This window comes from Protopterus annectens, chromosome 9.part0 (assembly GCF_019279795.1).
Source record: "Protopterus annectens isolate FY-2018-M chromosome 9.part0, PAN1.0, whole genome shotgun sequence".
Lineage (NCBI taxonomy): Eukaryota > Metazoa > Chordata > Ceratodontiformes > Protopteridae > Protopterus > Protopterus annectens.
The window spans coordinates 909256852-909272442 of NC_056743.1; the positions used below are offsets into that span (position 1 = coordinate 909256852).

Sequence of the window (15591 nt, forward strand, 5' to 3'; positions counted from 1 at the left end):
AGTGCATAACAAGATAGTGAGACAAGTAGTGCATATCAAGGCAGTAAGACAAGCAGTGCACAAGAAGGCAGGCATGTAATGCATGACAAGGGAGTCAGACAAGCACTCCATAACAAGGCAGTAAAGCAAGCAGTGCATGACAAGGCAGTGAGACAAGCAGTGCATAATAAGACAGTGAGACAAGCAGTGCATATCAAGGCAGTAAGACAAACAATGCATAACAAGGCAGTAAAGCAAGCAATGCATGACAAGGCAGTAAGACAAGCAATCAGAGACTAGAGTATAGAAGGGGATGGGGGCTGAGCAACCTACAGAATGATAAGGTGGCAATACCTCTGTGGATATCATTATGAATTCCCCAGCTTTAGTAGCAAGCCCACTTCTGCTAGCTGCCTTTTCTAGACCTGCCACTTCTTTAAGCTGCCTTTTTAGAAGTTTTCAGAGGAGCATGACTAATATGGCACAGGATGTTTTACCAAAAGTACTGTAAGGAAAGAATGAGCAGTTCTTAATGTGCACAGTATGCTAGGATAAAGAAGCATTCTATCACTGATGAGTTTCATTTAACTCACAGAGACACTTAGCCAGCCAGCACATTGTATATCAAGTAAATAATGGGGTCTCAGCATACTCTCTGGCAGTCTGATAGCACTGAGCCTCCTCTGATGTCACATGGAAACAGTGAGCAATAAATGGTGTTAGTCAACACTGCAATGCACCACTGCTGTCCAGTTTGTTTCTCAATGGAATGCACTTCTCAGTATAAATGAATACAGCATACTTTTGCCGATATATTAGCTCTAATTGTCACTAACTGTTCATTAGAGCAAGTTTATGCTGATGTGCAGTTAACATGGACTTAGAAAGGTTAAACTGCTGCTAGATAATTCTGTCAAACTGAAATCTAAACCAATGCACAGAAGATTAATAACAGATTATATGGAAGCAAAACAGGCACTAGTAATATGACCTGGACTGATGCGTTCAGTGGAAAAACTTGAGAAGGAATGTGGCAGATTTTGAAAGAGAACTTGTTTGAATGCAAAAAAATATTTAACATCAGGATCTAGTCAGACAATGTCAGAAGGACATATTTCCGTAAGAACAAGATACATTATTAAGGTGATAGACAAAAATATAAGAAAAAGATAAGAGACTGAGCTATGACTGAAATATGAAATAAACAAAATGGACAAACAACACTTATGAGACAAGATCAAGAAAAACTTGAAGAACATTTATAAAAAGGTACTGAGAATAATAGCAAACCATTTTACAGATACATAAGACGTAGTAGGAGTAAAGACATAAAAATGAATAAACTGTATGCATATTCTTAAATTTATTCTCAGACACAACAGATTGTAGATATATTTACAAAATCTTATGCAATGCAGTTTGGCTTCACAAAGGGGGGGGGGGTGATAAATTGTCTTGGTAACATTCCGGTAACCTCAGGTACCGAAACCAAATTAGATTATATTGAATAAGAACTATGCAAAATGGACACAAATAAAGTACAAGGAGGAGAAATAATTCATAATAATGACATGAGAACACTTTAGCATGAGTTTATTGTACCATTGCATCTGTTATTCACTAGTTCATTTAAATGTGGGAAGATTCTGCATGATTGGAGACAGGCACTTGTTAAACCTATCTTTAAGGGAAGGGCAGTAGGACAAACCCCAGAGTCATACAGACCCATAGGTTGTGGAAAAATAATGGAAAAGGTTAAACTAGATAAATTATTGCCAGAACTTAAAAGACTGAGACTTGAAACCATATATCAGATCTAGAAACATATGTTGTGGAAAAATAATGGAGAAGATTATTTTGGATAAATTATTGTCAGAATTGGAAAGGCTGGATCTTCAAACCATATATTAGCATGCATATATTGAAAATATATCTATAACCACCTGTAACATGATGTTGTATAGCAATATAATAGCAGACATAAATGAACAAGTGTGCTATGTTGCAATTTGTATATATTTAACTTCAGCATTTGATAGGCCCATGCACAAAATACTGATCAATAAATTAGAACACCTAGGTATTGATGTATTCTTTATGACGGATAACTGCATGGCTTACAAACAAGACATGGCAAGTATCATACAGCAATTGGACAAGTGAGATTCTAGGTCACATTCAGGGTGTCTGACAGGGCTCTGTCTTATGTCCATACTTGTTTAGATTGTATCTCAGATCTATCTTTTTCATCTGAGGTGTTCTACAGTCTGTATGCAGATAACGTGAAAATGGGTAAATTGATTACTTGTGCTACAAATAGGGTATGTCTGCAAAAGAACTAGAATATATTAACCATTTGGGCACAGGAAAATAATATGCTGATTAATACATAGAAAACCAAGCATACAAGATGTGGGAGACATAAATTAAAAGGTGAATATTTAAGGTTTACTATCAAAATATTGACATTCATAACAATGAACATTCGATACTTTGAAAATGATGTCATACTTTCTGCATACTAATTAGGTTAAAATGTCGAATCTGTTGATCGAATTCAACAGATTCGAAATCTATGTCGAAAATCGACCGTGATAGCAGTGTAGGTGCAAATGTAAGTTAAACGCCTACACTGTCATTCACATTTTAGCAGGGGGGCAAGCCCCCCTTGTACCCCCCTGTGAGGGGGCTGCTGCCCCCACACCCACTGCAAATTAGATAGTCTAACTCCGAGATGGCACTACAGTGAGGAAAGGGATACATTTCCCAATCCGCACTGTACCGTGACTCTACTTATAATATCATGTTCATATTAGTGAATGCACACTTGCATTCGCTGATATGTACTCTCGATCTCCTCACGTTCGGCAACATGGAAGTCGACTAACTAATGTTCAACTTTCCCTGTTCGTTGAACCAATGTTCAACTTTTTGATAGTAAACCATTTTTAATACAGCAGACAGTGCTTGAAACTGTAGATTCATTTAAGGAACTGGGTATAAGAGTAGCTCCATTTTTTACTTTTCCTAATCACATCAACCATTGGTTAATTGCAGTTATAAAATTATAGGTTGTATAAAAAGATTTATAAAGTCTAGGAAATCAGAAATGATGAAGTCATTGTTTGCTAGTTATAACAGACCCAAACTTGAGTAAGGAATAACAATATGGAAACCTTATAAGGAAACAAGCACGAGTAAACTGGAAAGAGTACAATGGAAATATACCAAGGGCATCCACGGATGGGGCAATTTAAGTTATTATGAAAGACTAAAATAGCTGAACATGTACAGTTTCTCATAGATATCTAAGAGGAAATCTTATTTGGTATATCGAGCTTTTAGAGGCAACTTTCTCTGGGAATATTTGGGGTTATCAAAAAGTAGTAGAGAATCATCAGGCAACCTATGTAGAAGATTCTACAGGAATGAGATGTGTACTGATGGGATGTCTGAGACAGCAGCTGATGCATGGAACAGACTACCAAATTGCATTAAAGCAATCACTAGTGTAGATATTTTTAAGAACAGCATGGACAGCTATTCTGGGAATATTGCCAGGCTAGAAGGTTGTTATTGCCTCTGCCTGAAATATTTGTATGCATGTAGATATGTATGTAACATCTAGGACTGGCAAAGTAAATAGAACTCGAAGAGTAATGTTCAGCATTGTGTAAATAACATGAATGTTCACTGGGATTAGATCACTAACTGATTTCTCAAGACAGGATAACTTTCTGACAGAATTTCACAAGATCCATACATCAAACATAAGATACTTGATACACTGGGTGGAAAAACAGAAGAAATAACCTATTAGCTTAATAGAACTGGCAAATGTTTCCAGAAGGTAGAGAAAAACTGACATACTAGGTGGGTTCAGAGGTCCTTATCTTCCTTCCGAAGTTATGCTCCATGTCATAAGTAAAGCTTTAAAATAAAAGTTAAAATACCTTGAAGGTACTTAAAAGTGCCTTGGGTCATGTTACCAAAAACAGACATTTGATTTCTTTACTTGATTGATATTACATTAAGAATTTCATTGCTGAATAGAAAAAGGCTAGGAAAGTTATAAGAAAAGCACTACTCATGTCTAGGTTGTAAAAGGATGGTTAACTGTATTGTTACAAAACTAAGCATACCAGAGGTAATGACATTTCTAAGTAAATGGATCAGATTTTCTTAGTAATAGACTTGGTCTTACACTACCTTTAGAACTTTTTTTTTTTTTTTTCAAAATGGGGTTTTTACAATGAGGTTTTAATAAATCTCAGCCATTTCTAAAAATAATAACCTGCCTAATTTAAACAGAAGGGAAAATAAAAAGCATGACGCTGTCTGACAGAAAAGCGATAAGGAAACTGCAGGAATATGGTTGCCTACCTTATGAAAAGCTAATGAGTTCTAAAGGGACATGCATTATTGCCAACTACATTCTCAGTGCATTATTTGCGTCTAAACAAAGGGCGTAAATGGGTTATGTTTTAACATGAGCTCAAAACAAAACACTTGACATGGTGGATATTAATCAGTTATTTTAAAAATTAAGAGAATTCACTATTATGGATGGCATAGCTGATTAAAACTAGGATCTGATGATCTGCTTCATCCTGTAGTCCTGAGTTTGATTCCCTCAGTCGTCACTTGGGTAATGTGTCATTCCAAGTAAGCCACTTAACAAGACCGTACTCACAAGTCATCCCTGACAAAAGGTACTACACATATGTGTCTTATGTGGTTAACACATGAATAAGATTAAATAAATAAATAAAAATGCATGCAGTGGCCTTTAATAGTGACCTCCACAGTCTTCTATGATTACTGACTATGCCCTGCCCACATAACTGCTAACAATGGGACACTAGACATTGACTTCATATCCTATAGTTTCCTTTCACTTCATAGCACGAGAAGGGTGTGCCTTTCCTGTTTGGAAAATGAGAAAAAAATCTAGATGACCAGTTTATGTAAACTTTTCCTGGATGCTATACATTTGTTAAATTTCATTAAATTAGCCTGTTCAGGAACAAAATAACAGAACCTCACGGGGAAGAAATAACTCCATCGTGCAGTTAGACAGTGAATCTTTAAAAGAAAATAAATCAGGCAAATAAACTGCACAATTTTGCTTCACAATCTTCAATACAAATGGTTTGTTGAGGAGGAAGGCAGCCACATTAGTGTACCAGCGACGAGAGCTCATTAGGAATTAGCTGTATTTGCGTGAAGAGCACAGGTAGCTACCACAGAAACCTGTCTGACCCTGCTCGTTGAAAGTGGTTACTAACTTCTGTGCAACATAAAAAACTTATTGTGCAGGTAATTAAAAATTTTATTCTACTTACTTTCTATGATCAGAGAAGTCAAGAGAGGCTCAAGTGTCACAAATGCATTTCCAAGGTCTGCCGGAGAGGACTGGGCCATTGAGACTTGCTCAGAGTTGTACAGCATGTAACTTATTGTATGCATGGAGGCTAGTGACACCATGATGCAGGGTAGCACTGATTCATTGTGTTAGAGAGGTGCATCAGATAAATCTAGTAGAGGTATTTGTCGGGTGACTGAAACAATGCACTAGTGAGGGGTTGTGAATATGACCAACTTATCATCACACCATACAAAAAAATTGTATATGAATTAGACAGCCTTGAAATAGATCTCAGGGGGGGCAACCAAGGTAAAACAACTTAATGAGTAAATGGATACAGAAGGGTAATAGTAAATGGAGCTTAGTACGAAGAAAAGAGAGTAATTAGTTAAGTGCTGCAACATTTGCTGCTGGGCCCAATCCTGTTACTGTCTCATCACGTTACTGCATAGGATTTGGAAGAACATAATTATGTCTAAGGGTAGATCACGCAGTAGGAGTGTGTGTGTGTGTGTGTGTGTGTGTGTGTGTGTGTGTGTGTGTGTGTGTGTGTGTGTGTGGATAATACTGAATGAATGGTTAGAAACATCCAGTGCAAAGACTGCAACATAATACATAAAACATAAGAAGAAATAGCAGAAAATCAAACATCTAAGTGGACCTGGGGTAGTCATATATGGAGTGAAGAAAAACAAGCACTCTATAAAAGCAGTAAAGTGGTTTGAAGGGTACTGGGGTCAGTGCTGTGTTAATGCATGGGCACACTGGGCAGTTGCCCAAGGGCCCCACGCTAATCTATGTATGGTGTGACTTGCTGTCAATAAATAAATAAGTACTACACTATACTAAATTATAAATATTTGAAGAATTGTAAAAATTATGAAAATTATAAATATTAGAAAGCATTGTACAGTAAAGAGTTGATTATCAGAAAAGTCAATTATCTGAATGCAGTCTTCCTAAAACGACAATTATCCAAATGCAGCAGCAGCCTTCCTAAAAGTTACTTCTGTATGTGCATCACCTGTTCTTCCTACCATGCAGAATTTAATGCTCCACTCATTGCTGCCTTGCTGCTTCCACAGTTTCACTTCAACAAGTAAGTGTCATTTGGATTGTCTTTGTCTTTTGGATTGTTTATGTTTTTAACAAGTGCCATCTGGATTGTGTGCGTCTTAAATAAGTAAGAGTCATGTGTGTGTGTGTGTGTGTGTGTGTGTGTGTGTGTGTGTGTGTGTGTGTGTGTGTGTGTGTGTGTGTGTGTGTGTGTGTGTGTGTGTGTGTTAGGGATAAAGTACAGTTTTGTACCTACCATAAATGTAGATGTCTGATAGGTATGCATCTGCAGTCATCACATATGGGTTGTCCTGCCTCAGGCAGCCCTTCGGTCGGCCGGATTCCAAAGTCTGGGTCTGGCCTCGGCTGATGTCGCACTTTCCCCGACGTCAGAGCGTCTGGGGTATAAAAGCATCAGCCAACGCCATTTTCCTCAGTTTTTCTTGCCCCAGATGCCAGGTGCCCTCTAAGGAAGGCTAAAATTTGGAGATATGCATTGCAAAAACAAATCCAAACATATACAGTACTATAAAAAACAAATACATCATAATAGATCCCCCCAGCTAGCTATAAGAGGGGTAAGTACCCAAGAAGTATACCACAGAGGGGAAGGAGGGAGGGTAAACCTGACTGCAGATGCATACCTATCGGACATCTACATTTATGGTAGGTACAAAACTGTACTATGTCCTTCAAGGATGCATCTGCAGTCATCACATATGGGTAGAGTACACCATAGCCAATCAGGGGGTGGAGGAACTAAGTAAAGGATGGTGTAGCTAAAATACCCTGCAGGACACTCGTAGCAAAGCCTGCTCTGTATCTGGAATATAAAGGTAAATTGTAATGCTTGGCAAATGTATGCACGGAGCTCCATGTGGCAGCTTCTAAAATGTCCTTGGTAGCCACCCCTCTTAGAAAGGCTGTGGTGGTGGTTGTGGCTCTCATGGAATGAGGTCTAATGTTAGCTGGCACAGTTTTTCCATGAAAGGAGTAACAAAAACGAATGCAATTCCCTATCCATTTTGAAATTGTCTGTTTAGAAATTGCTTTTCCTTGTGCCCCAGCAGCATATGCTACCAACAGCTGGTCAGTCTTTCTGTAACTTTTAGTTCTGTCCAAGTAGTAGCGCAACTGTCTGTGTATGTCCAGGGTGTGCAGAAGTTTCTCCCCTTTATTTTGTGGTTGTGGGAAGAATGTAGGCAAATGAATAGCTTGGTTCAAAGATACCCTGGATACCACCTTTGGCATAAATATAGGATTGGTTCTTAAGGAAACTCTGTCCTGATGAAACATAAGAAATGGCTGCACTGCCATTAAAGCTTGTAACTCAGATACTCTTCTTGCTGAGGTTATGGCCAGAAGGAAGGCAGTTTTCCAAGACAGAAACTGTAGATCTGCCGATGCTGTTGGTTCAAAGGGAGGAAGTGTTAGTTTTTCCAACACGAAGTTAAGGTCCCAAGTAGGTAGAGGTGGTTTCCTTGGAGGATTGATGTTTTTGATTCCTCTTAGAAACTGTCTCAGGAGAGGATGAGAGAAGACAGGTGGATCAACATTGTATTCTGCTGAAATTGCTGAGGCATGTATTTTAATGGAAGAGTAAGACAGGCCATTATGGAACAATTCTGCCAAATATTCCAGTATATGTGCCATGTTCATCACTGTCACATCTAGGCCCTTTGTTGTGTTCCAAGTGTGAAATATTTTCCATTTTGCTGAATATGCCTTCCTTGTGGAAGGCCGGCGAGCTTCCATAATAATATCCTTCACTCTCTGGGATAGGTTATCCTGAGGAGGAGTCATGGTATTCTCCAGGCAGTTAGCTGCAAGGTTTTCAGGTTGGAATGCAGAGTCTTGAAATTGTGCTGCGTCAGTAGAAGTGGCCATAGGGGGAGAGGCCACGGTTTCGTCTGTGACATGCTCTTTAACAGTGGGTACCAGTGCTGTCTTGGCCAGTTTGGAGCTATCAGAATCACTCTGGGCTGCTCTGTCCTGATCTTCAGTAAGACCTTGGTCATTAATGGGAGAGGTGGGAAAGCATACACTGTTAGAGCTTTCCAGCTGAAAGAGAGAGCGTCCACTTTCCATGCTTGTGGGTGGTATGTCCTTGAGCAGAATTTCTTCAGTTGATGATTGTGGGGGGAAGCGAACAGATCTATTTCCAGCCTTCCCCATGATTGTGTTATGAGTAAGAAGATGTCTGGGTGCAGCATCCATTCATGTGCATCCATGGTAGTTCTGCTTAAGCTGTCTGCCAGTATATTGTCTTTCCCTGGCACGAACTGGGACTGCAGCTGTATATTGAGTTTCAAGGAAAGTTCCCATAGATTCATTGCCAGTCTGCAAAGAGGGTAGGAATGGGTGCCTCCTTGCTTGTTTATGTACCACATAACTGTGGTATTGTCTGTCTTTATGAGCAGGTGGCCTTGATGAAGGAAAGGTTTGAAGGCCTCGATTGCGTGTATCACTGCCAGCATTTCCTTTTGGTTTATGTGCATGCACTGCTCTCTTTGTGACCATAGCCCTTGGATACATCTGCCCTCCATGTGTGCTCCCCAACCTTGGTCTGAAGCGTCCGTGGTGATGGTTTGGTTGGCTCTTGGCTTGCTGAAGGGCAACCCGCTGTTTGACTGGCAGGCTTGAGCCCACCACAGAAATTCCTTTTGAAGGCATGGAATGAGTGGGATCAAAGTTTCTAAGCTGTGACTGTGCTGAGTCCATAAACTCCTTAGGTACCATTGTAATTTTCTCATATGCAGCCTTGCTTGTGGAATCAGAAGAATGCAAGATGCCATGTAACCCAGGGCCTGCAGGATTTTCCTTGCAGACAGCTGAGTTTGTCTTGTCAGATTCTTGAAGTAATCCGGTAGTTGTTTTTGTTTTTCTTCTGTGAGAAAGGCCATTTGGGTGGTTGTGTCTAGATCCGCACCCAGAAAAGTTATTCTTTGGGATGGAACAAGTCTTGATTTGTGGATGTTGACTGTATATCCCAAGGCCTGTAGTAGGTGAATGGCATAGTCCAAGTCCTTTAACAAAGTTTGCTTGCTGTCCGCTTGTATAAGGCAGTCATCCAGATATGGGTAGATTTGAATCCCCTGAAGTCTGCAGTGTGCAATTACTGATGCCAGGCATTTCGTGAATACTCTGGGTGCAGTAGATAAGCCAAAGGGCAATGCTGAGAATTGATAATGCTCTGACCCTGCAAGAAATCTGAGGTGTCTTCTGCAACTTTGTCAGATAGGGATATGCAGGTATGCCTCTTTGAGGTCTAGAGTCACCAGCCAAGACCCCTTGCCCAGCATGGGAAGGAGTTGCTGTAGAGTCAGCATTTTGAATTTTGGCACAATGAGGTAAGTATTCAGTGTGGACAAGTCGAGAATAGGCCTCCATTGATTTTCTTTTCTTGGAACAAGGAATAATCTGGAGTAAAATCCTTGGCCTTGTTCTGAAAGAGGTACCTTTTCTATGGCTTTCATTTGTATTAAGTTGGTAATTTGCTTCAAAGCCTCTGCCCTCTGATTTGGTGGCAGGTCTGGCATGCCTTTTCTTTTTGGCAATGTGTGGAAATGGAACCTGTATCCTTTGTCTATTATTTGCAGTGCCCATGTGTCCCTTGTAATGCTGTGCCAATTTTTTGAGAATAAAGAAAGCTTTCCCCCCAAAGGTGCTTCTAACTGAGCCCTGGTCGGCGGAGTCAAAATAAAGTCATTGAGTCTGTCCTGGTGTAGCAGTTATAGTTCCTGCACTACCTCTCTGGTTGGGAGGCTGCCACTGACGGCCTCTGTAGGAGCCTCTAGCTTGCCCTCTACCTCTGGCACGCCTATTCCTGCCTCTCTGAGATCTGTCTGAGTCCGGAAAGGACCAATTCTTAGTAGGTCAATTTCTGCTGAATCTCTGTGGTTGGACTTGCAGAAAGTCTTTGACTGTTTGCACAGATTTTGCCTTTTCTTCAAATTTCTTTAAGACTTCTTGAGCCGTGGAACCAAATAATTTTTGCTTTTCCATAGGAGCATCCAAAAGCTTAGCTTTAACATGGTCTGGCAGAGATTGTTCCTTCAGCCAGGCATGCCTACGTATAACTGCACCTGTCATAGCTGACCTACATGAAGCTTCCAATGCATCATAACCACACTGCAAGAAATGGTTACTAACCTGCTGGGAGTTATGTACCAGATCCTGAAGGGATTTGCGATCAAGGGGTTCAGAAGAGGACAGTTTCTTATGCATTTCATCTAGCAAATACTCTTGGTACTGTATCATATGAAATTGACAATTTAATGCTCTCATAGAAAGAGTTGCAGAAGTATACACTTTCTTACCCCATCTCACTAATGCTCTGGACTCCCTTTCAGAGGGTAGAGGATTTTTAGCAGTGGCAGCTGCAACCACTTTTGGGCCCTGGGAAATAGTTTCTGGATCAGCAGAGTGGGCCTTGTACAGGTGTAGATGTGAGTCTGGGACCCTGTAGTACCTATCAGGTTTGGCAGGAGCCGGAGGGAGAGAGTCAGGGGCTGTACTAGCATCAGAGTACACATCATCAATGGCATTCAAAACAGGAGGTATAGCTAAAGGCCTATGCTGAGGTAAATGTAAAAAGGTCCTTAATCTCTTTCTAGAATCATAGAATTCCTGACCCTGCCATTGAAAATGTTCTCTCATAGAGTGTAATGTCTCTCTGAAGGAAAACTCTTCAGGAGGGGAGGCCGAGGGAATAGATTCTTCAGCATCAGAATCCTTGTAGGCCGAATAAGCCTCCTCCTGGTGGTCTGACAGAGCAGAGCCATCCGTGGACTCATCTGAGGAGTGGGGGTCAGAGGGCTCAACCCTGGGCCTTTTGTCTGGAGGTGGTTGAGAGCCCCTGTCCGGATGAGGTTGAGAACCTCTAATTAATGAGATAAGATCCTCTGCTAGGCTAAGAATCTGTGAGCCAGTAGAAGGTCTCTGAGAGGAAACCTTGGGAGGCAAAGCTTTAGTAAGTTTAGCAGCTTTAGCCCTAGAAAAAGCCTTAATGGACATGGATGCAGGGGGTCTGGCTGCACCACGTGCAGGAGTAGACTTGTCTAAAGGAATGGTGTCGGAAGGTTCCTGGACACCGGTTTCAGTAGGTAATTCAATAACCGACTCGGCCGGGGCCTCCGGGGCCGAGGTAGTTGGTTGTGCGGTTTCGGTAATAGGAAGTACCAAGGACTCGGTTTCAGCCGAGACCGAGACACTCGCAGTAGGCCTGACCATGGTTTCAGCCGAAACCGCGGCCCGCATGTGTCGGTCCTTGTCCTTCCGTTTTTTAACTAAATGCAAAGTCGGAGTCTCCGACGGCATCTTGTAAGCAAAAGTAGCCCCAAAGAATTCTTCTGCAAACTCCGACCGACGTCTAAGAGTTCGTCGGTTGAAGGAAGCACAGGATGAACAGGCCGAGACGTCGTGGTCTGGGCCTAGGCAGGGGAGACAGTAAGAGTGGAAATCCTTATGAGGTATTTGTTTCCCACAAGTTAAACAATTATTAACTTTATCTGAAATCGGCTGAGGCAAGAAAGAGTCCCCAATGGGGTACTTAGCTTTTTCAAAGTCTTCGGTAGCTGAATCACAGGAGCTGGCCGACCGGCACTTGCGAACTGCTTCTGCTTTGGGCACCACGCGGCAAGAAAGACTGAGGAAAATGGCGTCGGCTGATGCTTTTATACCCCAGGTGCTCTGACGTCGGGGAAAGTGCGACATCAGCCGAGGCCAGACCCAGACTTTGGAATCCGGCCGACCGAAGGGCTGCCTGAGGCAGGACAACCCATATGTGATGACTGCAGATGCATCCTTGAAGGACATCTGGTAGTTAGTGTTACTTTGCTCAGTCTCAAACCCTGTACCTTAGGTATAAGAACTTGAATTCTCTACCCCTACCACCACTTGTGTTTCAAGGAGTTGAGTGCATAGGTCTCAACTGTCCAGATTTTCAGAGAATGTCTGGAATTTTTGGCTCATACTTTTAATCTGTTCTTCTTAAAAAAATTGTGATTTTATGGCAAATCAGTGAGAACTGAATTCACTAAAGATAGTAATGACAGCCATTTAAGTTTCAGTTTTCCTATCCTTCAGGAAAGGCATGGTAACACAAAGCCTTTTATTCTAGCAACTTTCTAAGATTACACAAGCACTATTTAAAATGTGTCCCTGGTTTTGGGCTTTTGTCTTCCCCACCCACCAAAAATTTGGGATTTTTCCAGATTTTTTGGGCTACAAAGTTGAGAGATATGGTTGTGTGTCAAGTGCACTTTACAAGAAAGTGAGTGTCAAGTTCATTTTACAAGGAGCTGAGAGCTACAGGAGAAGAGAAGTTTAATGCTGCTTATGCCAAGTCTGTTTACAATGTGCAACTGCTGTTTAGCAAATGATATCACTATTGTGCTAAAGTATTGTTAACAGTACAAAAGGCAGGTGTAGAAGGCTGTGGGTTCTACTCCCACAGTATGTAGACAGATTGATGATACAAAATTTAGTGTTATATATTATTTAACTTTTAATTTTTAGTTGCTTTTCCCATTGGACACACCGACCTGAAGAAGTTTCAACAGACAAAAGTGATTTATGTTAAAAATGTTTCTAATTGTTGTTAGAAAAGATTTCTAATGAATTTTGGAGAGTGAAGTTTTTCTTTTTTGATACTACAATGAAATGCTTTCAGGAAGTTTTAGCAATTATTAATGTATAATTTTTAGTTTAGTTTAACATATCCTGGAATCACATAGCTTGTGGTAGGGCAGCACTGTGTTGAATATCACACTGGTGTATGGTATTTACCTAGTAAACATGCTAATTGTCTTTTACAACAAAACTACCCTAGTAAACCACTCCAATGCTTTTAAACATGCATTTAAACAGGTATATAAATGGAATGGTGAATTTCTACACTTTATTCTGTTTTTTCAACTACTATTTGGATCGCTTGTTTATGTGTTTCTAATAATGAAGATTCTACTTGAACTAGCTTGTGCTTCCTTACTTTCATTAGTGAAGTTATACTTTGGAACGTTTTTAAAGTATTTCTACTACCTGTTATTAGGTGGGATATTCACGGTATGTTTTTTATTAGGTGCCTGCACTCTAAGGAACTCTAGGGAATCTTAGATCTTCTACACAGAGAAGTTTCCTCATTATTTGGTGTTGGACCCTGTATATTGACATACTGGGTTTGTGAGACTTCGAGGGACACCATGGAGATTGTTTGTTTTAAATATTGTTATAACATTTTTTGATTTGGTAAGGGCATTTAGTTACACAGCAACTGATATACTACTAGTATGAATGTCTTAACTACATTTTTTTACCTGTGCTACTGACTTCCACTACATATTTGTCAAGTTATTCTCTATGAAATCTGGGATGTGATATATATATTTTTTTAACTGTTTCAAACATTTACAAGTTTGTTGTGTATTATGTCTTTGTCAGGTGGCCTGGGGCGTGGCTAAAATTGTCCTTGGAGCAGTCCAAGCATTTAGTTAACAAGTGTAACATAAGAATAGATATCCTAGGATATTCCCTCCCAGTTTCCTGACTACATCTCAGCTGATAACAATATGATGTGGGAGCTAGACACAGGTTTAAAGAACACATCTTCTCTGACTTAGCCACAAGTCCTAGGTGAGATTGTCTTCTTCTCTGAGATGTATTATGGGACAAAGATATAATACACTAGTTTTGGAAGGCAGAAGGACACAGATTTATTTTGAGACAAGGACATGACTTTTAACAAGTTATTTTAATCTTTCATTGCTCATATCATGCAGCGGTAGCGTTGTCACCTCACAGCAAGAGGTTCTCCTGTTCGATTCTCGACTGGAGCGCCTTCTGTGTGGAGTCTGCATGTTCTCCCCATGGTCGAGTGGCGTTCAAAAGAAATGCGTGGATGGGCATGCCTTCATTGAAGGTTGGACTGACATGGTGATGCAGTGGTAGCGTTGTCGCCTCACAGCAAGAGGTTTTACCATTCGATTCTTGGCTGGGGCACCTTCTGTGTGGAGTCTGCATGTCCTCCTTGTGGTCGAGTGGCATTTCAAAGACATGCGTGAATGGGCGTGCCTTCGTTGAAGGTTGGGAATTGGGCTGGCACCTTGGCACTGTAAAAATCTACTGCCAATCATTAGCAGACCGGAGTTCTGCTGTGGCGACCCCTAACTGGGAAAAGCCGAAAGAAGAACATTGCTCATATCTATCCAGTGTAGAAACTGTCAGGAAAAAAGGAGTCTGATGGAAGTTATACATGACATTAACTCCCAACTGAATAAATCTGAGTAAATATGCTGGAGGCCCTTCTCAGTATGGAGAACATCGATGTCTGTGCTGTGACAGAAACCTGGTTCAAGGCTCCTGAGAGCACCCCAGCACTAACAGGTTTTACCTCATATCATGTGTTCCGGCCCCAAAATCCGGACAATACCAAGAAAGGAGGGGGGGTATCCATATTTATCAAGGACACCCACACCTCAAGACTGGTGGCAACGCACGATGCATCGGAGACCATCCAGGTGCAATTAACCATAGGCAAGACTGCTCTGCAAATTGTAGCATGTTACAGGCCACCCTCACAAACTCAGGAACCTCACATGGCTTTCCTGAAAACACTGGAGGGGATAAATGTATCTCCAAACACCATCATACTAGGTGACTTCAATTACCCTAATATAGACTGGGAACACTACTCAAGCCCAAACACCCTAACCCAAAAGTTCCTGGAATTCATAAACTCAAATGCCATGGAACAACTAGTCACCATCCCCACAAGAGGAGAAAACATACTTGATCTCATCATCACGAACATGGGAGCACAATGTTCAACACCGGAGGTATACCCCTCACTGGTGAGATCAGATCACAAACAGATCTTGCTGGAGGTCCTCATCCCACCCCACCTGAAATAAAAGACCACAGTAAAAACTTCTCGAAGCCGACTTCACACTTCTAAAGACTAGTGTGGTCTCCTTTAAGGCCCCGAGCATGGAAAACAGTACTTAAGCCGCTGAATCACTTACAAATGCCTTCTACCAGCACCTGCAGGACTGCATGGATAAGGCAATCCCAAGCAAAACAAAGACTCTTTGTACCAAGGGCAAGCGTCCAGTCTGGTGGACCCCAGCCATAAACAAACTCTACAACAAAAGGAGGAAGCTACTACAAGATAGAGCAAAATCCTTAAAAGG

The 15591-nt window shown here is 41.1% G+C and overlaps 2 protein-coding genes across 3 annotated transcripts in view; one reads left to right on the forward strand and one right to left on the reverse strand.

Moving 5' to 3' along the window:
* Positions 1–15591, reverse strand: part of ZBTB39 (zinc finger and BTB domain containing 39) — a 614376-nt gene that overhangs the window by 201610 nt on the left and 397175 nt on the right. The gene's annotated exons all lie outside the window — the stretch shown is intronic.
* The window catches only part of LOC122811657 (G-protein coupled receptor 182-like), a 46248-nt gene continuing 35562 nt past the window's right edge, over positions 4906–15591 (forward strand). Inside the window, exon 1 of the mRNA XM_044083650.1 lies at positions 4906–5298. The gene's annotated coding sequence lies outside the window, so the exon portion shown is untranslated. The remainder of the gene's footprint in view (positions 5299–15591) is intronic.